Source organism: Heterodontus francisci, chromosome 5, assembly GCF_036365525.1.
Source record: "Heterodontus francisci isolate sHetFra1 chromosome 5, sHetFra1.hap1, whole genome shotgun sequence".
Taxonomy (NCBI): domain Eukaryota; kingdom Metazoa; phylum Chordata; class Chondrichthyes; order Heterodontiformes; family Heterodontidae; genus Heterodontus; species Heterodontus francisci.
In genome coordinates, this window is record NC_090375.1 from 189,537,579 (window position 1) to 189,558,507 (window position 20,929).

Genomic DNA, 20,929 nt, shown 5'->3' on the forward strand with positions numbered 1-20,929 from the left:
ACTTCTGGCCTGGATGTCTGTGGATAAGGCATTTCTTGGTGCTGGACTTTTACTGCTCTGCAAGCTTTGACTTTCAAAACAGGTTCAAATCGTCACAGCCTTTTACTGTAACAGGCATATATCTCTCTCTTTCTCAGGGCTGCAACCATTGGTTTCTTCTCTTACAGCCTGCTGTGAGGCTGCAACTGCTGATTTCCATTCTTCTAGCCTACCTCGATGCCACAACTGGACTCAGAAGTCAATAGCTTATTGCATTGTTCCAGAAATGCAGAACCCAGAAATTTGGTTTCACAAAACCACTTGGGCCTTTCCATTGTTCCCAGGTGCTAACAGCTGCCTGGTACACTTATATCTTCCGAATTACTGACTCCTTATTTTACGACCCAGAAGTCTGGGAGGGTGAAACCCATTGTTCTTCAGGTGTTAGCCCTGTAGCTCTATTTTTCAGAAGAAAGTCTTTGATTTGTGTTGTCTGTTGTCCAGGTAACCTTTCATAGAGAGATCACGTGATCTTCTGGACTCCATCTTTAACTTTTAAAAAATCACAATTTTAAAACATAATCATATTACAAGGTCCAGCGTTCATAACAGTCTGGTACCTTACATATTGGAGTATGTTACCAGCAGATTGGTCTCTCATCGAAACTACTTTTGTGGATACCCAATTTCCACTAATATTGCTGTAACTGTGCTTCAGTTGATGGCGCACTCTTGGATTCTTATTCTTCAATTCTACAAACAGAGGATTTCTTTCTGTCTAACAGCTGACACCTTTTACCTTTGATGGCTTCACCTGTAGTCTTTCTTCGTCAATAGACCTATTACCTCTGACCTCAGATGGAGTTCTGGCACCTCTTCCATTATTAAAGCTGCTACAACAATTTCCTCAAATAGCTCTTTTCCCTCAATAACTATTAAGCCCCGATAAAGCCCAAGTCTGTCCAAGGCTGGAATACATCTCCCACATCTGGGGATGCTCTTCCAGCACCTCTCCCACATCTCAAGAGAGGATAAAGAAAAAGCTTGTCCTTTGATTGCTAATCATCCTCTGACTTCTAGCATCAAACACTCCTTCTGTTTCAGCAAAATTAGGTCTCAAGGGATTGTGGTAATATATTTGCATGGATTGAGGATTGGTTAATGGACAGAAAACAGAAAATGGGAATAAAACGGTCATTTTCAGGTTGACAGGCTGTAACTAGCAGGATACTGCAAAGATCAGTGATTGGGCCTCAATCTATATTAATTAAGTAGATGAGGGGACTGAGTGTAATGTATTCAAGTTTGCTGATGATACAAAATTAGGTGGGAAAGTAAGCTATGAGGAGGACACAAAGAGGCTGCAAAAGGATATAGACAGGTTGAGTGAGTGGCAAGAACATGGAATATAATATGAGGTAGTGTGAAGTTATCAACTTTGTTCGGAAAGATAGAAAAGCAGATTTTCTTTTAAATGGTGAGAAAATATGAAATGTCGGTATTCAAAGGGACATGAATCACAGAAAGTTAGTATGCAGGTACAGCAATTAATTAGGAAGGCAAATGGTATGTTAGCCTTTATTACAAAGTGATTGGAGTATAAGAGCAATGAAATTTTATTGCAATCTAGTGGTGCGAGACCCCTTGGATACGAGCGACCATAATATGATAGAATTCTTCATCAAGATGGAGAGTGACGTAGTTGATTCTGAGACAAGGGTCCTGAATCTTAGTAAAGGAAACTACAAAGGTATGAGGCGCAAGTTGGCCATGACGGATTGGGAAACGTTACTTAAAGGGATGATGGTGGATAGGCAATGGCAAACATTTAAAGAGCGCATGGATGAACTGCAACAATTGTTTATCCCTGTCTGGCGCAAAAGTAAAACGGGAAAAATAGCCAAACCATGGCTTACAAGGGAAATTAGAGATAGCATTAGATCCAAGGAAGAGGCATATAAATTTGCCAGGAAACAACAACAGACCTGAAGACTGGGAGCAGTTTAGAATTCAGCAAAGGAGGACCAAGAGATTGATTAAGATGGGGAAAATAGAGTACAAGAGCAAGCCTGCGGGGAACATAAAAACTGACTGTAAAGGTTTCAAGAGGTATGTGAAGAGAAAAAGATTGTTGAAGACAAATGCAGGTCCCTTGCAGTCCGAAACAGGAATTTATTATGGGGAACAAAGAAATGGCTGACCAACTAAATGCATACTTTGGTTCTGTCTTCACAAAGGAGGACACAAATATCATACCAGAAATGTTGGGGAACACAGGGCTTAGTAAGAGAGAGGAACTGAAAGAAATCAGTATTATTAGAGAAATGTTGTTGGGGAAATTGATGGGATTGAAGGCCAATAAATCCCCAGGGCCTGATGGTATGCATCCCAGAGTACTTAAGGAAGTGGCCCTAGAAATAGTGGATGTATTGGTGGTCATCTTCCAAGATTCTACAGACTCTGGAACAGTTCCTACAGATTGGAGGGTAGCTAATGTAACCCCATTATTTAAAAAGGGAGGTAGAGAGAAAGCAGGGAATTATAGACCAGTCAGCCTGACGTCGGTAGTGGGGAAAATTCTAGAGTCCATTATCAAAGATTTTATAGCAGAGCACTTAGAGAACAGTGGTAGAATTGGGCAGAGTCAGCATGGATTTACGAAAGGGAAATCATGCTTAACAAATCTACTAGAATTCTTCGAGGATGTAACTAGCAGAGTTGATGAGGGGGAGCCAGTGGATGTGGTTTATTTGGACTTTCAGAAGGCTTTCGACAAAGTTCTACATAAGAGATTAGCATGTAAAATTAAAGCGCATGGGATTGGAGGTAATGTATTGAGATGGATAGAAAATTGGTTGGTGGACAGGAAACAAAGAGTAGGGATAAATGGGTCTTTTTCCGAATGGCAGGCAGTGACTAGTGGGGTACCGCAGGGATCGGTGCTAGGACCCCAGCTATTCACAATATACATTAATGATTTAGATGTGGGAACTAAATGTAATATCTCCAAATTTGCAGATGACACAAAACTGGGTTGGAGGGTGAGTTGTGAGGAGGATGCAGAGAGGCTTCAGGGTGATTTGGACAAGTTGAGTGAGTGGGCAAATGCATGGCAGATGCAGTATAATGTGGATAAATGTGAGGTTATCCACTTTGGTAGCAAAAACAGGAAGGCAGATTATTATCTGAATGGCTATAAACTGAGAGGGGAATATGCAACAAGACCTGGGTGTTCACGTACACCAGTCGCTGAAGGTAAGCATGCAGGTGCAACAGGCGGTAAAAAAGACAAATGGTATGTTGGCCTTCATAGTGAGAGGATTCGAGTACAGGAGCAGGGATGGCTTGCTGCAATTATACAGGGTCTTGCTGAGGTCACATCTGGAATATTGTGTGCAGTTTTGGTCTCCTTATCTGAGGAAGGATGTTCTTGCTATAGAGGGAATGCAGCGAAAGTTTACCAGACTGATTCCTGGGATGGTGGGACTGACGTATGAAGAGAGATTGAGTCGGTTAGGATTATATTCGCTGGAGTTCAGAAGAGTGAGGGCAGATCTCATAGAAACCTATAAAATTCTAACAGAACTTGACAGGATAGATGCAGGAAGGATGCTCCCGATGGTGGGGGAGTCCAGAACCAGGGGTCATAGTCTAAGGATATGGGGTAAACCTTTCAGGACTGAGATGAGGAGAGATTTCTTCACCCAGAGAGTGGTGAGCCTGTGGAATTCACTGTATGTTTTCAAGAAGGAGTTAGATATAGCTCTTGTGTCTAAAGGGATCAAAGGGTATGGGGCACAAGCGGGAACAGGCTACTGAGTTGGATGATCAGCCATGATAATGATGAATGACGGAGCAGTCTCAAAGGGCCGAATGACCTACTCCTGCTCCTATTTTCTATGTTTCGATGTTAATTATATAGGACCTTGGTGAGACCATACCTGGAGTACTGTGTGCAGTTTTGGTCTCCTTATCTAAGGAAGGATATACTTGCCTTAGAGGGATTGCAACAAAGGTTCACTAGACTGATTACTGGGATGAAAGAGCTGTCCTGAGGAGAAATTGAGTAGACTCGGCCTATAGTCCATAGAATTTAAAAGAAAGAGAGGTGATCTCATTGAAACATATAAAATTCTTACAGGACTTGACAGGGTCGTTGCTGAGAAAATGTTTCCCCTGGTTGGGGAATCTAGAACACAGGGTCACAGTCTCAGAATATGGGGTTGGCCATTTAGGACTGAGATGAAGAGAAATTTCTTCACTTAAAGGGTTGTGAACTTTTGGAATTCTCTACCCCAGAGAGCTGTGGCTGATCAGTCATTGCATAGATTCAAGACAGAAATCAAGAGAATTTTGAGTATTAACAGAATTAAGGGATATGGGGTTAAAGCGTGAAGGTGGCTTCGGGATAGAAGGTTGCCATGATCCTATTGAATGATGGAGCAGGCTTGAGGGGCCGAATGGCCCACTCCTGCTTCTATTTGTTTTGCTCTTTTGTTCTTACTGAGGTTATATATATATTCGCCATTGCGTCCGACTTCTATATTCCATACCTCTTGGCATAAAACCCAATATTCTATTCGCTTCTTTATAGACTTATCCACTTGAGGTGCTGCTTATAATGACTTGTGAATCTAAAACCCCAAATCCCCCTCCTCTTCTACATCACCAACCTTCCCCTATTCAAAGTATAATTAATACTTTTTTAAACCAAAACATTACACCTCACACTGACTGACACTGAATTCCATTCGTCACTCCTTTGCCCATTTCATAATGTTTTCAATATCCACTGCAGTTCCCATTCATCCTCAAAGTTATTTGTTATGCCTCCTCTTTCAGTGTCGTCTGCAAATTTGCACTCCACTCCCTAGCCCGACATCCAAATTGTTGATATACCCGATGAATAGCAGTAGTCCCAGAACAGATTCCTGTGAGACATCTCTATCCATTTCCAACCGCTTGGAGAAATTACCCTATCTCCTATTCCCTGTCTCATCCCTTTTAAGCAGTTTTAATCCAACTTGCTACCTTTCTCCTAATTCCATGCCAGTTAATCATCTCTAGTAGATTCCTGCACTGTACCTTGCTGAGGCTCCCTGAAGTTATGCCACAACCAATGCATTATATCAGACAGCTCCTTAAAGAAAGCACCTAATTACTTCCTCATTCACCTCATCTTCTCTGTTACTTGTTTTAATCTTGGTAATGTCCTGCTACATGTGTCTCGGCCCTTAGCTTTAATATAGATCCAAAAAAAAAAGACACAATTGAACATGAAATAAAGAACTGCATTTGTATAGCACCTTCCACAAACTCAGGACATCCCAAAGTGCTTTACAGCCAATGAAATAATTTCTGAAGCTTAGTCACTGTTGTAATTTAGGAAATTGCAGCAACCAATTGCAGTCTCATCCTGCTGTACTTGTCAACAACAACAACTTATATTTACATAGCACCTTTAATGTAATAAAATGTCCCAAGATACTTCAAAGGAGCAACATAAAACAAAACTTGACACTGAGCCACATAAGGAGGTATTACGTCAGATGACCAAAAGCTTGGTCAAAGGAGTAGGTTTTAAAGAGTGTCTTAAAGGAGGAGAGAGAGGTCGGAAGGTGAAGAGGTTCAGGGAGGGAATTGAAGGCAACTAAAGGCACAGTTACCAATGGTGGAGCGATGTCAAAAAGATGCTTGAACACGCATGTTTTAGGAGTTGGTGATGGGGGATGAGAAACAAAGGAGAAACGCAAGAGAACAACAGCAAATTCCAATTATATAGCTACTATAACATAGCAAAACAGGGCAAGAAGTATGATTGAGACAGAAAGGAAATTGCAGGTTTGTGGAAAGAATATGGAAGAATCAGTGGTAGCAGTGGCAATGTATTGAAAAATACAGGTTTTGTAAGGTGATCTCAGTGGGATGACCTTTGGAATCAGCATGTGCAGTAAGTCCAGGGCCTCAATGTACTAACCTGATATTGAAGTGCCCAGGAGGCTGCTGTAAGGATAGGTTGACATGGTAATTTTAGACTTGCTCTCAGTAGGAAAAGATCATATCCATGAGTGGAGATAAAAGATTGCTTGCAATTCTTAATACATTTTACGTGCTGACTGCACATCACTGTTCCGATAGCAGTGCATTTGAATTAGACGCACGGCATTCCATGAACAATTGCAGAGACGGGAGTCACAATTTGGAAGGTTAGCAAAAGCAAACTGCTCCAGAATGCTGATAATATTTCATTTTGAGCGTTGGCTGGTACTTAATGTTTAATAAAGCTCTAATAATATAATTGTTCAAAAAAATTACATGATAACAACATTGTAATTATATTGCTATAAATAATGAACACGTGTTTAATAGAAATAGCTGATATACCACTATAATAACTAATTAGAATATTGCAGTAACATGCAAATGTAAACTAAGATGTAACTGCTTTATGAATATTTTATTGTGGCACATAACGCATTATTAATTAATAAAAATGATATCCTCATGAGCTCTTATATCAGAAGACACTGATTATTTTCTGTAATTTTTCACCTCTGGCATCAGCTTTCCATTGTGCACCATTAGCACAGTTTCTCAAATACAATTGTCTCTCCACCTACAAGACAGTGTTAAAGTACAGAAAAAGTACTTAGCAAATTATAAAAATAAAAAAAACCTGCATTTCTATAACATCTTTCAGAGTCACCGGCCATCCCAGAGCTCTTTGCAGCCAATGATGTAAATGTAGTAAACACAGCAGCCAAATTGCACACAGCAAGCTCCCACAAACAGCAACGTGATAATGACCAGATGATCTGTTTCTAGTGATGTTGATTGAGGGATGTACATTGGCCAGAACACTGGGGATAACGCACCAGTTCTCCTTCAAAATAGCACAATGGGATATTTTATGAGCACAGACAGGGCCTCTCAACTGGAAGACAGCACCTCCAATGGTGCAGCACTTCCTCAGTACTGTCCTGGAGCATCAAATTTGATTTTGTGCTCAGGTCCTGGAGTGGGACTTGAACTCACAAGCTTCTGACTCAGAGGCACTACCCACTGAGCCATTGCTAAAACCTGATGCAAAACAGTAAGCAACTATGGGATAATTATAGGCCAGGTAAATGATAGTTAGTGACAATTTGCCAATAGTTTAAGCACAGAATGACAGGAAATTTCACATCACACAAATTAAAAATGCAAAGGGCTGCCTAGTATCATGTCATTCAGCAGTTTATTTCTAGATAAACCACCATGTATTGTCACTTCTGTCCTCATACCATGGAGGGCCAATAGACTTGTTACTGAGCTGTCCTTGGTGCTGAAAAATGATGGTTTACAATGAGCTGTACTTGCTGAAACAACTCTGGGACAAGATTGAAATTGTACCACAAAACTGGAACAGTTGAGAAATGCACATCTGCATTCTTGGTTTGATACCCAGCCAAAATACAGAGTTCTGAGGAGAAAGTGGGTGCATGAACCTTTACATTTGAATCCCATGTACCTAGGAAAAATGGTTGGTGCTCTCCCTTCTACTGACACAGGTCCTTTCAATTGATATTTTAGATTGCCTCATGTGTACATGTAAACACACACACACATTCATGCATAAACACATGCATACATGTATGCCCACACACATGCATTCACATACATACACTTCCCATGCTTGGTTATTTGCCATAACTCATTTTGAATTTTTTATTGGTCGTTTTAACTCTAACTTCCTCAGCCATGTTATTCAGTCTGTGCAACAACAGCTTCCATTTATATTGCACCTTTAATGTGGTAAAACTGTCCCAAGGTGCTTTACAGGAAGGACTATCAAACAAAATTTGACACTGAGTTACACAGTGATATAAGAACAGGTGACCAATGGTTTGGTCAAAGATCTAGGTTGTAAGGAGCATCTTAAAGGAGGAAAGAGATGGAGAGGTCTAGGGAGGAAATTCCAGAACACGGGGCCTAGACAGCTGAAGTCCAGAGCATGTAAGGTAGATATGGGGCAAAATCTACTGCTTGGACTGTAAAGTCAGCTGCAGCAGGAGATAGGCAGATGTTACTCAGCAGCTGCCATGTGTTGCAAGACCTCCTATGAAATCAAATTATGGCATGAGCTGGTTGGGAGGCAGACGTCACATTCAGATAATGATTCCAACATCCTGCTTCATACTGAGCAAAGTATAATATGATTCAGAGTGTTGCTGTAGGAGAGTTGCAGAGTAAGAGAGAATGAGAGACAAAGCCATTAAAAAGAAAGAATTGCAGATTTATAGCACCTTTTATGACCACAGTACATCCCAAAGCTCTTTACAGCCAATGAAATACTTTTGAAGTATACTCGCTGTTGTAAAATAGGAAATGCAGCAGCCAATTTGTGCACAGCAAGCTCTCACAAACAGCAATGTGATAATGACCAGATAGTCTGTTTATGTAATGTTGATTGAGGGATTAATATTGGCCAGGACACTGGGGAGAACTCCCCTGCTCTTCTTCAAAATAATGCCGTGGGATCTTTTATGTCCACCTGGGGGAGCAGACAGGAGCCTTGGCTCAACATGCCATCCAAAAGACGGCACCTCCAACAGTGCAGCACTCCCTCAGTAACAGCACTAAGAGTGTCAGCCTGATTTTTGTGCTCAAGTCGCTGGTGTGGGATGACCTTGTGAGTCAGAGGCGAGAGAGCTGCCCACTGAGTCATGTCTGACACTTATTAGCCAAGCAGCTTCACTGTGCACCGAAACAGAGAAAGTAAGAACATTTTAATTGCATATTTAAAGGGGATCATTAAAAAAAGAGAATAGAAGGAACAGTGTCTGAGACTTGCTTCCTGTCCTTGCTGCGTTCACCAAGCAGACAAACATATCTCCTCTTTCATCAATTACTGATATTAGAAAGGGATGTATAATCAAGCACATGTGAGAAAGTTAATAGGGGATACAATATGAGATGGGACACAAGGGCCAATCTCTCTCTTCCAGCATTGTTCTGGTGCGATTTAGGTGCAGCGTTCCAGAACATGTGTGGGGAGCAAAGCTTCAATAGGAAATTCCTGTCAGGCCGGTTTGAAATATTATGGAACACACCAGACATACATGGAGGTTTGCTACTCAGTGCAGGCCGAGGGGACAAAGACGCCCGGGCTCTCCTGGGAATCTTAAAGGCAGCATAATGGTGTCCGATTAGCTTTATCTGCTCAGATCTCCATGAGAGGGGTATATCCCGTGATGAGACCTGAGCCATTACTGTAGGAAAACCCATCTAATGACAAGTCTGGTGCTATCAATGAAGGAGATTGCAGTGTGAAATTGAGCCTGAGCATTTAGCGATGAGAATGCCTCACACAATGGGTCAATCAGGAAAGTAATGCTATTGAGCAAAACCCCACAGTCTGGTGTGTTTATAATCAGCTGTTCCTTTCTAGTTATTGTACTTTAACAACCTTTTTATTAAGCGCATAATAATTATTTATAGCAATGTTATTACAGTGTCATTAAGCAACTGTTCTTTTTCATACAGTTAATAGTTCCTAAAGTTGAGATAGTATGGCTTTGCTAAATACTAAGTGCTAGTTTTATGGCAGGCACTAAAAATGAAGTGTTACTCGACTGAGGGAGATTTGTGTTCAAATATTCTAATTCTTTGCTTTAATCTTTTTTCAATAGTCTGCGCAGATTTGCAAAATAGTAACTAGCAGTTACACTGAGCATAATGTTTAATGTATTCTGTAATATTAAGGGTACAAATTACTTTCTAAGCAATGATTAACAGATGGGTTTTCTGTAATATTTTATTTCCAATACTAATGAGAGGCAAATTCTCAATTGTCTCGATCTTCTGGTTATTCAAACATACGGTGGGTATTATATTGTCTATGTAATTCGAAAATCTTTTTTGCTGTGTGATGGCTTTTTAAAATGAGAGTATATGTTTATGCCGCTAGTCACATATCAAGAGCATAAATATAGAATAATAGATACCTAGGAGGGACCTATCATTCTAGGTATCTGTTTATATATATATGCGTGTGTGCTTATGTTTGTTTTTATTAATGTTAAAAATATGTTTAAGCTTTATTATGTTCTCACGGTAAAAAATGCTCCTGTAAGTTTCCTTGTCTCTGTTGTTGAAAGGATTGGGGGCAGTGCGGGGTTGGGGTGATGGGGTTGGTGGAATTATATTAATCAAACAGTAATGATTAGGTGATATCAAACTTGGGTTTCAAAAGCCTGAAGATTGGAGAAGGAAAGAAAGACTAAAAAGAGGTAACGTTCATTTTGAGGTCCAGCGATGAAACCAGTTGACAGTAGGAGACTGTGGAATGATCCCCAATCTCAGTATGATAAATGCTGCGAGGGGTCAACGAGTGTATAGATTAGCACAAGAACAACAACAACTTATATTTATATAGCATCTTTAACATAATAAAATACCCCAACACATTTCACAAGAACATTAAATAACAAAATATGGCACCGAGACACGTAAGGAGATATTCAGGCTGGTGATTATAGCTTGGTCAATTATGTAGTTTTTAAGGTATGCTTTAAAGGAGGAGAGAGAGGTAGAGAGGCAGAGAGGTTTAGGGAGGGAATTCCAGAGCTTGGGGCCCAGGCAGCTGAAGTCACAGCCACCAATAGGGAAGTGTTTAAGATCAAGGAAGATCAAGAGATCAGAATTAGAGGAGCACAGAGATCTTGGAGGGTTGTGGAGTCTGGAGGAGATTACAGAGATAGGGAGGGGCGAGGCCATGGAGGGATTTGAAAACAAGGATGATTAATTTAAAATCGAGACATTGCTAAACTGGGAGCCAATGCACAGGGTGCGAGGTGAATGGAACTTGGTGCGTGTTAGGCCATGGGACGCAGAGTTTTGGATGACGTCAAGTTTACGGATGGTAGAATGTGGGATTCCATCCAGGAGTGCATTGGAATAATCAAGTATACAGGTAAAAAATGGATGAGATACACTTTCCTGCATCTGTTATTTTGTTTTAGTGGGTTTCAATAAGTAACAAGATCTTGTAAACTGGATTTATTTTGTATTTCATGGAGATGGTCTTACAACACAAAATAGATAGCTGTGTAAAAAAAAAAGCATTTCACAGTGATGTCCTTGGAACTACTCTACGCCATTCACACAATTTGATTCCCTTTTGCCCATCCCAGGTTTCCATCACTTCACCATTGGCGGCTGTGCCTTCAGCTGTCTAAGCCTCAAGCTCTAGAATTCCCTCCCTAATCCCCTCTGCCTCTCTTTCCTCCTTTAGGATTTGACTGAGATTTTGAACACCCATCCTAATATCTCTTTATTCCAAACTTTGATGTCAAATTTTATCTGATGATATTGTGTTAAAGGCATTGCATCAATTCAAGTTTTTTAACTTCAAATGTACATTTAATCTTTATTATCCTAATTATAAATCACATAACTAATATTTAATGTAAACTGATAAAACAGAAAATGTTTAACTTTGTACTGTGCCTTTTCACATCGTTCAGTAATGTGCCAACGTACTTCACCTTTAATTAATTGCTCTGAAGTGAGTGCCTGTTATTGTGCAGACAAACACAACTGCTAATAATCACACAGCAACATTCCACAAATAGCCACTGGATAAATTTTCACATAGTTTGGCCCGTGACTCTTCTCAGGACACAGATGCAGAGCATCAATATAATCAGAGCCGTGCAGCAATGAGGATTGCACCAGTGTCCTATTACATCACAAAGATTATGAAGACCAAGATCTTTGCCAAAAGAAAACATATTACTTCACTATTCCAAAAGACTTCATTCTTGATTTGACAACTGGTTACATGAGTGATGCCCATCTACAAATCACTCTTGTGCAAAGGCCTAGTGTTGTGTTGAGTGTTTGGTTACCTATTCTAGAGCTCCTACTAATTCCCCTTGGCTACAGCTTGGGAGGTGGAATGCTGCTGAACTTACACTGAGGGCACATCAGATGGCCACGGTGGGTGACTTCAAGGAGCTCTGAGCATTGAGGAGCCGACTGCAGATTGCTGGGACTCAGCTTTGGCTGGGCAGTCTGGTCCCACTGGCCATTTTGCACCACAGGTTAACAGGCTGGCGAGGGGGAAGCAGGTATGCTGTCATCCTGAAAGGGAAGATCCCATGGAGACAATTCCACTCTCAGGAACTGGGCCTCGGCAACCTGACTGCTCTGAGGAAGAAGAGAGTGCATGTCTTGCTGGGAGGCTCTTGAAGCCCCTATCCATGTCTTCCTTCAGTCTTTAAGCCACAGGAGATGCTGGATGCCAGCAGCCGGCTGAGCTTCTATCAAAGCTATCAGAGCTGCCACCAGAGGCCTCATTGCTGTGGGGCCCTGTGCAGTGGGCGTACAGCTGGCCACTTGCTCCATAGTTGACTGTATGATTTTGATGCTGTGCACAAAGACTGTTCCACATTCTCCAACATTTTTGTGAAAAGCTCACAGTCATCAGCATAGTGCACTCAGAAGATCTGTGTGCATTTCCATTAGTATTCTTATGCGTGATATGCCCTCGATGATTTCACCTGTACCCTATGTAGTAGAGCTAAGGTGTGAACTCTCCCTCAACGAACTTCTTCCTTGTATCGTCCTACTCACCTGCCTTTACTCTTATGCACCACAGCTGGATGCATCGCTATATGCAGACCTCTCTAGCCTGCCGTCTGAACTACACGCAGTGCCAGTCTCTGAGCTGAAGTCTGCAAGTTTAAAATTGTGTGGTGCTTCCTGTTCTGCATTGCTGCCCTCTTTTTCTTCCTCTGCTCCCTGAACCTGAAATGGAAGAATGAGATAACATAGGACCAGGACAAGGCCATTCAGCCCCTCAAGCCTTTTCTACCTTTCAATGAGATCAAGACTGACCTGTGACCTTTGCATCATATCACTTCCACCTTTGACTAACAAAAACCTATCAATTTCAGTTTTAAAATTAACAATTAATCTAGCATTAATTGCCATTTGTGGAAGAGAGTTCCAAACTTCTACCACCTTTGCATGGAGAAGTGTTTCCTAATTTCACTCCTGAAAGGTCTGGTTCCAGACCTAGTCCCAGGCTTCCCAACCAGTGGAAATAGTTTCTCTTTATCTACTGTTATTTCTTCTACTTTTTTAATATTTTTTGAGGATTTGTGGTTGCAGATTGTGGAGATGGTTTCATTTGGGACTGAAGTGATTCCATAGATGCTGGACTTTTTTTTTTAAAAAGGGCACTGGAAGGACTTGAGTTTCCTGTTTAAAAACAACATTTACTGGATGTCACATATCTTAAGCTAAATAAACAACAGAAGCCTTGGTGACTAGGGGGAGTTGTTTACAGAGAACTGACATGTCAAGATTTATGGTGGTCAAGAGTTGGTTTCGTTTTAGAATATTGTTTTGCATCAGTTGGGTTTGTAGTCTGTTGAGAGTGACACCCAGCTCATCTTTTCTGCACCTCTCTAAGAAACCCGGCAAAATCCAGTGTGTGATAGTTGAGAGCCCTGATGCCATATTTCTCCTGGAAAGTGTGCCAGACTAATCCTCAACGTTGTCTGAAGAGAACGGCTCCAAACAGATCCCATTGACAACCGTCTACTCGAACTTGAGATGCCAGAATAAAGGGACATCTGATATCATTCCACATCTTCTACTTCTCCCTCAAGATTTCACAAATATTTGGTCAAGGTAAATTTTTGTCTTTCTTTTTCTTTAACCGGTGTGTGTGTGTGTGCCGAATTTTAAAAGGGAACTTTCATATTTCAATCTGTGTGTTAATGCTTTGCATCTTTACTGGATAAGTCTTGTTTTATAATAAATTAATATTTTTGTTGTTTATTTAAGAAACCTGGTTGGATTTTATTCTGAAATAAAAATAGAGTATATAATTGGCCTTATCAGTAACTGGGTAAACATTTAAATATATGTTGTGACCTGTGGAGAAGTGGAACTAGAGAAAGACAGGGCACTCCTCCTGCCTCGGTCATATCACTACCCTATGTGTTCCCTTTAAGATCTTGAAAACTTCGATTGAAATACCCCTTAACCTTCTAAATTCCAGGTAATACAACCTTAGTTTGTTTAATATGTCCTCATAATTAAACCCTTGGAGTCCAGATATCATTCTAGCAAATCTATGCTGTACTTCTTCGAAGGCCTTTCCATGGTTTGATACCCAAAACTGCTCACTGCACTCCAAGTCTAGTCTAATCAGGGTTTTGTATAGCTGAAGGATGACTTCCGCCCCCTTGACAGGAGTTGGTACCATGAATCAACAGAGACAAATTCCAAAAGTTTCAGTAATTTGTCACACATAGTAATTATTTCGACTCATCGAGGAACCAACGTGATGGAACTCGCGATCTCAGTGCGTCACCCATTCTGTACCTGAAATATCGCTAAAATCACTTTCTATTCCTTTGTGTCCAGCCCATGTGCATTGCATCTGGATTGAAAGCTACACCTTAAGTATGAAACAATCGTGCTTTTATTAAAAACCGTTTTTCTTTTTTTCATACTTTTCTGATTCTGTGGGCAGCCTTCATCCTCCAGCGCCTTGCCCAAGTGGCTGCTACCTGCATCGAAGCTTGGCCAGCGAATGTTAGCAGGCTACTTTACACAAAGTGCGTCACAGCCAAGCTCACACGTATTTGCAGCAGCAGTCACTGAACAGCAGTCAGAAGCAAGGACCCCAGCTCACTTTCTCCTCCTCGACCCAGGATCAATGAGGGTAACTCTAGTATTCCCAAGCCCGTTCAAGCTGAGATGGGATAACCTAGTCTAGGTAGGTGATCAAAGCTGGGGCTTTCCGAGCTCAACTGCTCGATAAATAAACTCATTGGGTATTTGGAGAAGTGCCAAGTTCTAAACCTTTGTATGAGTCTTGAAGCACTTGTGAAGATCTGTAACACTACAATTGGTCAACAGATCTACACATGTGTTTTCCTTCCCTAACCCTGAACTATAAAAATTAAATCATTCCCAATTTAAAAAAAATCTGCTTTAAACATTTATCCTTGGTCTTTCACAATAGTTCTAAAGCAAGTGTGATGATTGGTCCGGTATATATTTCCACCTTGATATCTTAATACAATGGGGGTCATTTTAACCTTTATCACAATGGGGAAAAAATATCAGGTGAGGTGTAAAGTGGGCGCCTGATTCACTGTCAACCGGTTTTCACCCGGTAATGAAAGTTCTAATGGCTCCCAATTGGTCTCTTTGTTTATTACTAATTCTTCACTGTTCAATAGCCAAGTTCCCCTTACACTGCAGACAATGAGCAGGGAAAGAGTGAGGGTAACACCAACAGTGTGGAAAATGCAACACAAATCTGTCTCTGATAACATGACAAACACATGTCTATTAAAGCAACGGCATTTTGCCACAATATAAATTCAGTGCAAATGACATTGCCACAGCACAGAGATGCACACTTTTTGACATTTTGTGAAAAGGAAACCAAATGAGATAGTCAACATGTAGCTTAAGGGATAAAATAAGTAGTCTTCATCAGATTACACATGGCTCAAAGTGATGTGAAAAAGAAAACACAGCAAGCCGACAAGAAGCGCCCTGTAAGAATGTAATTACAGAATGTCCAGTGTAAGGTTTTCCGTGATGATATTGCAGGTAACTTTACACCATTACTACTATTTTTCATTTCTGTCACATGTATGCAGCACATTTTACAATTCAATTATGGCTCAATTACAGCTAAACGTCTTTGGGTCACAGTGCTGTGCTAATTGAGTATTGTAATTAATTATTGTCTGGTTCGCATTTCAACTGATATAAGTTTGGCCAGTCTATCATTTCAATAGACAATGAAGGACTGTAATAAAGGCAGAGTGTAGATCAACATAAATAGTTCACCCTTACAGATTAAAATATGTTTTATGTATTATATTTAATATCAATGTGCGTAGAACTACACTACAGTCCTAACTGAATGTTACTTTGAATGATGAGAATGATGTCTTGTAATGAGATAGATTCCTATCGCAAAAATAAACTCTAAGTTTAGCCATTTGAGATACCTGTCAATCATCTCTGATTTCTGCATCTATCTGCTATAATGGATTGCTGGATCTCATCTTCCTTCGTCTGCTGAGTATTGTAACTTTATCCACTGCCACACTCGGAATAAATAAGCCCACAGAGCTTTGACTGCTGTCTTCTGGAAGAGATGACACAAAGAAGGATGATTGCTTCAGATTTTGTTGTCTTCACGAGCCACATGATGCATTCAGAGAATTAAAATTTCAACAAGTCATTTGCTGATAGCCACTCTGCTGATGCGCTGCACCCAGCTTCAATTTCTTGTGGCTGTGCAGACGCTTCTAGGGCAGCAACGTGTTTTGGCTTTATGCCATTTCTAAGACATTCTGTTTATATGTCTTTGATGCCATAAGCAACAAGGTCGCCTGACCGGAGACCCCTGCACAAAATCCTGCAGTATTAAGTCTGGTTCACCCATCACCTCTGTGCTTGCTGACCTACATTGGTTCCCAGTCTGGCACACTCAAAATAAATAAATTATCATGCTTGTGTTCAAATCCCTCCATGGCCTCACCCCTCACTTTCTCTATAACCTCCTCCAGCCCGACAACCCTCCATGAAATCTGCGCACCACCAATTCTGGCCCCTTGCACATCCCAATTGCTATTGTTCCACCAGTGATGGATGAGTCTTCAGCTGCCTCGGCCCTAAGCTCTGGAATTCCCTCCTAAGTCTCACAAACTCTACTTCTCTCTCCTGCTTTAATTCACTTCTTAATCCCTACCTCTTTGACCAAGATTTTGGGAACTTGCCGTCATGGTGCTTTATGTGGTTTGGTGTCAAATTTTGTCTGAAAACACTCCTGTGAAGCACCTTGAGATGTTTTACAATATTAAAGGTGCTATATAAATGCAAACTGTTGTTGAGGATGTATATGCAGAAGTCAACTAATCACTAAAAGGTGACTTTCAGGCAGTTTAAGCAAGCAAAACGGCATCTGGCAATTTGAAATACACAAGAAAGTCAGTCCCAACTCAGTTCAGCAACTTCGGCCCAACCATCATCAACTGCTTCATTATGGACCTTCCCTCCATCCTAAGGCCATAAGTTGGGATGTTTGCTGATGATTGCAGTGTTCAGTTTTATTCGCAATCCCTCAGATAATGAAGCAATCCATCCCACATGCAGCAAACCCTTGACAACATCCAGACTTGCACTGATAATTGGTCAGCAACATTCATACTGCACAAGGGCCAGACCGGATCATCACCAATGAGAAAGAGACGAATGATCTCCCCCAATATTCAATGGCATTAGCACCCCCACAGGTCGCCATTGACCAAAAAATATTTGTACTGCACATTTTTTAGGCCTCTTTTCTCAGAGACAAATGAAATCAAGCTTAAAAATAAATAAATATTCCAGGTTGCAGATGGCTATTAAGATTCAGTGAATTATTGTCTCATCAATTAAAAATGAAAATAGAATTACATTGGCGAGTGGCAATGAACCTTTTGCCCAGCACCAGGCCACTTTCAGGTTAAAACAAATGGTAGTAAGCTAGATTTCTGTCTGCAACAGCCTTTTGCACTTTTGCCACGAGCATCAGGAACTCCATGTCAGGAGCATTTCCCGGTCCTAACCCTGCACACTTCAGTAGCCAATTAGTAGGCTGCCTCCATATTCACCATCCAATTAGGGACTGTGGGCATGCTGCGAGGGCAGGAGGGTCAATCAGAAGCCAGCGTGTGAGGGAGGCCGGCTGCGGGAGTGCAGCTACAGTGACTGGGGTGCTAGAGGGAACACTGCAATGAGAGGGAGGTGAGAGAAGGAGCGGAATGATTTTCTTAATCCTAGCACACTCAGTAGTAGCAGGCTCCAAGAAGGGAGAGCCGCAATGACAGGCCTCTGCCTACTCCTGACCGCAGGCATCCCGTTGTCTTCTGATTATTTACTGATCTCAGGTAAAGCTGGAGCCAATGGATTCTCCTGCTGTTCACTTGCCTCCAATGAGCTGGCAAGCCAGACACACTGTGGGAGTCCCAGTCACCTCCGGGAAAATTGCAACCTAATTACCTCATCACCTGCCTTAATAGGCTTCCCATCACTGCTGGGCAGGTAGCCATCTGAGTTGTGATGCCGCCCCCAGTAAAAGAGCACAGAGACGGGAACAAGTTGCGAAGCCCACCCGACATGTTTTTCCACCACTTTCGCGGTCCCCCCATTGCCTCCAAACCCAACTCTAAGCGACTGGGAAAGTTCCGGCCATTGTTTCACTAATAACAAATAAAGGCCACTGGGTACTTTGGGTGTGAAGGCTCCATAAACATAACATCTGAAAATTGTAAAATATATTTCTGTATTTAACACACAAAATAATATTTAAAGGTAGCACCATAACGCAAATCAAGAACAACTGCTAAATCTCAAAAAAAAAGAGCTATCGTAGGTCTACAAACAATGATTTTCAGTGCTGGCACAATTTATGGTTTGAAGTCTGGGACTGAGATGGAATTTCTACAAAATAAAAGTAGAAGTTATCCTGCTACCACCCAAGAAACATTAATAAGGTCCTACTTCTCTTAATTTATTTTCAGTCACATAAGCAGTGGTTTCCAGTGCTCCCATTCATTTTGGACATAAAATAACTATTACTGATATACTAACCTAATTTACATAGAATTTACAGCACAGAAACAGACCATTCGGCCCAACTGGTCTATGCCGGTGTTTATGCTCCACAAGAGCTTCCTCCCACCTCTCTTCATCTCAGCCTTATCAGCATAACCTTCTAATTCTACCTCCCTTGTGTATTTATCATGTTTTAGGAAACACTTGTACACACAAAGGGTGTCTTCTGAAATTGATGCTAGGTAAAGTGTTAATTGTTAAGTGTTAAGTGTTAAGATTTGTTTGTTAACTAATGGTATTAAGGGATATGGGGAAAAGGTGGGTATAAGGAGTTAGGTCACAGATCAGCCAAAATCTCATTGAATGGCAGAGTAGGCTCAAGGGGCTGAATAACCTCCTCCTGTTCCTATGTTCCTAATTGGCTTCCCCTTAAGTGCATCTATACTATTCGCTCAACCACTCTCTTTGGTAGTGAGTTCCACATTCTAACCTCTTGCTAGGTAAAGAAGTTTCACCTGAATTCCCTATTGGATTAATTAGTGACTATCTTATATTTATGGCCCCTAAAGATACTAGGGTAGACAATATGTTCACTTAAAGAAGTGGAACTCCAATATGTGACCTTTCTATCGGAATCCAGGGTCCCAGTCTAATTTATGGCCCTTCTGCCCCACTCTTGATGGAGTTAGAGCAGGAATGGCACAGAAAGGCTGTGGATTTTCAGCCAAGTGATTTCTACAGGCTTCTTACCCTTATATAAGGCCATCAATTGTCACGGGAATATCAGTGTGTATGGGTGAAATGGTGTTACGTAGTCAGCACCACTGGGGGAAGAGAGAATCTTTGTCGCTATGACCAGTCACTCCCATTTGGCCAAGATGTGGCAAATGCGCCTTTCCTTTTGTTGCTGAAATGGAAGCCAGCTGTCTGGTAAATCTGGAAATCATGAGCATCAGCAGTTTTCTGGTGCTTTGACCAAAGTGGCTACCCTTCACGCGTAAGCCTAAATAATATTTATGGCCAGATCTTTTTGAATGCGACACACAGCTAGGCTTAATCTTGAAAGAGAGAAAGGATTTGCATTTATGTAGCACCTGTCACAACCTCAGGATATCCCCAAAGCACTTTAAAGCAAATGGAATTTTTTTTTTCAAGCGTAGTCACTGTTGCAATGTAGGAATCTCAGCAGCCAATTTGCGCAAAGTAAGCTCCCACAATGATGAGATAATCTGCTTTTCAGTGATTGTTGAAAGATAAATATTTCCCAGGATAGCAAGGAGAGCTCCCCTGCTCTTCTTAAAAATAGTGCCAGGGAACTTTGACATTGGAGATGCTGGACAAGGCCTTGGTTTAACTTCTCATCTGAAAAGCAGCACCTCCCTCTGCACCGGGAGTGGCAGCCTAGGTTTCGTTGATCAAGTCTCAAGAGAGAGACTTGAATCCACAACCTACTGACTCAGGTAAGAGTGCTATCCACTAAGCCACTGCTAACACATCATCTTGTCTTGCCCTCATCCACACAGATGCACTTACAGACCGCAGCATAGGTAACTAGACAGTAATCAGAAGTGAGAACTCTGACCAATTTTCCTCTTTCTAGTCTAGGGGCACTTGGTATTGTAAAATCTCAAACTAAAACGAGGCCCCATCTGGCCTCCCAAGTGGTTGTAAACAATCCTTTGGCACTATTTTGAAGAAGAGCAGGGAAGTTCTCCCCAGTTTCTCAGTTAATGTTGATTCCTCCTTATTCTGCAGTTTGTGAATTATTCAACTGCTTCACATAGCCATCCAATTATACAGCCCTTGACATCTACAGAAACAATGTTCCAGAAATGTTTTTTGCACATAATATTTAAAAGGAAATCTTACAACACTTCTTAATTCATAGTATTCTCTGAGGAGACTCCAGAAATCTCAAATAAATTGATTTCTTTTTCAGCAAGGAGGAAACTCCAGTCCTCAGAGGACCGAGGGATCCTACAAGAACCAGGCACTTTCTGGAACTTTCGCCGAGCAGCCTTGGTTAATGTGCGAGTCCAAGCAATGGGATAAATTTTCACCTCCATTGCCTGGGCACTAAGCGGATAGAATGGAACACCTGACCATTGTAGAAACTGCCCAATTCTCTATCCATTGATTTCAAAATCAGGTAGGCTCTACAACAAGTGGGCTTCAAACTGCGTCCCCAATTACTGCGCAGGTGATGAAGGCTAAAACATACCCCCATGAGTTTTATGAGCTATTCGCAGTCAGCTTCTATCTTGATCCAAGAGATAGGTACCCTCGTGTGCTGCTAAGAATCTTTCAATGGACAGTTATTAGC